The following is a 1073-nucleotide window of genomic DNA, read 5'->3' as shown; positions in this document are numbered from 1 at the left end:
TTCCTATCTAGGGTCATGTCCTCAGTAAGTTGAAGCTGCTCCATATTGTGTCTAATCACCTCCCTCCAGTATTTCTTTGGCCTACCTCTATTCCTCCTGAAGCCATCCAAAGCTAGCCTCTCACACCTATAATTGGGGCATCCGCGCCCCTCCTCATCACATGTCCAAATCATCTCAGTCTTCCTTCCCTCATCTTGTCCTCCACTGAAGCCACTTTCACCTTCTCCCGAATAACTTCATTTCTAACTCTGTCCCCTCTAGTAAGCCCGCACATCCAACACAACATCCTCATTTCCGCCACCTTCAATTTTTGGATGTGGGAGTGCTTGACTGGCCAACACTCTGATCCATAAAACATGGCCGGGCGGACTGCTCTTCTATAGAATTTGCCTTTAAGCTTAAGAGGCACCTTCTTATCACACAACACTCCCAAGGCGAGCCTCCACTTCATCCAACCTGCTCCAATGCGCATAGAAACATCCTCATCAATCTCCTCGTTCCCCTGAATCGTAGACCTAAGATACTTAAAACTATCCCTCTTACAAACCTCCTGGGCATCCAACCTCACCATCACTTCTTCCTCCTGCCTCAAGTCACTAAACTTGCATTCCAAATACTCCGTCTTGGACCTACTCAACCTGAACCCCTTAGACTCAAGGGTTTGCCTCCAAACCTCCAATTTGTCATTCACACCCCTTCTCGTCTCATCAATCAGCACTACATCATCCTCAAATAACATACACCAAGGCACCTCGCCCTGAATACTCCGCGTCAACACGTCCATCACCAACGCAAATAAGAAAGGACTAAGGGTCGAACCCTGGTCCTTCCTCCATCGTACATGTCCCTAATAACTCGGATGTATTTTTCAAGATTAATGGCGTATAATAAACTTTTGTGGTTTGATTTTTTTTCAAACTCCATACGTAGCGTAAGCTTTAGTCCATTATATTTCTCTTTACTGATAGTGTAAAAATTATCTTTATTAAATTTTCATATGTGATGATATGTTAGTTGTTATACTTAGGGGTGTGCATCGGTCGGTTCGGTTCGATTTTACATATTAATGGTTT

The sequence above is a fragment of the Capsicum annuum genome, chromosome 6, assembly GCF_002878395.1.
Source record: "Capsicum annuum cultivar UCD-10X-F1 chromosome 6, UCD10Xv1.1, whole genome shotgun sequence".
NCBI classification, from domain to species: Eukaryota; Viridiplantae; Streptophyta; class Magnoliopsida; order Solanales; family Solanaceae; genus Capsicum; species Capsicum annuum.
The sequence above is the reverse complement of the archived record's forward strand: the minus strand, read 5'-3'. Positions refer to the sequence as shown.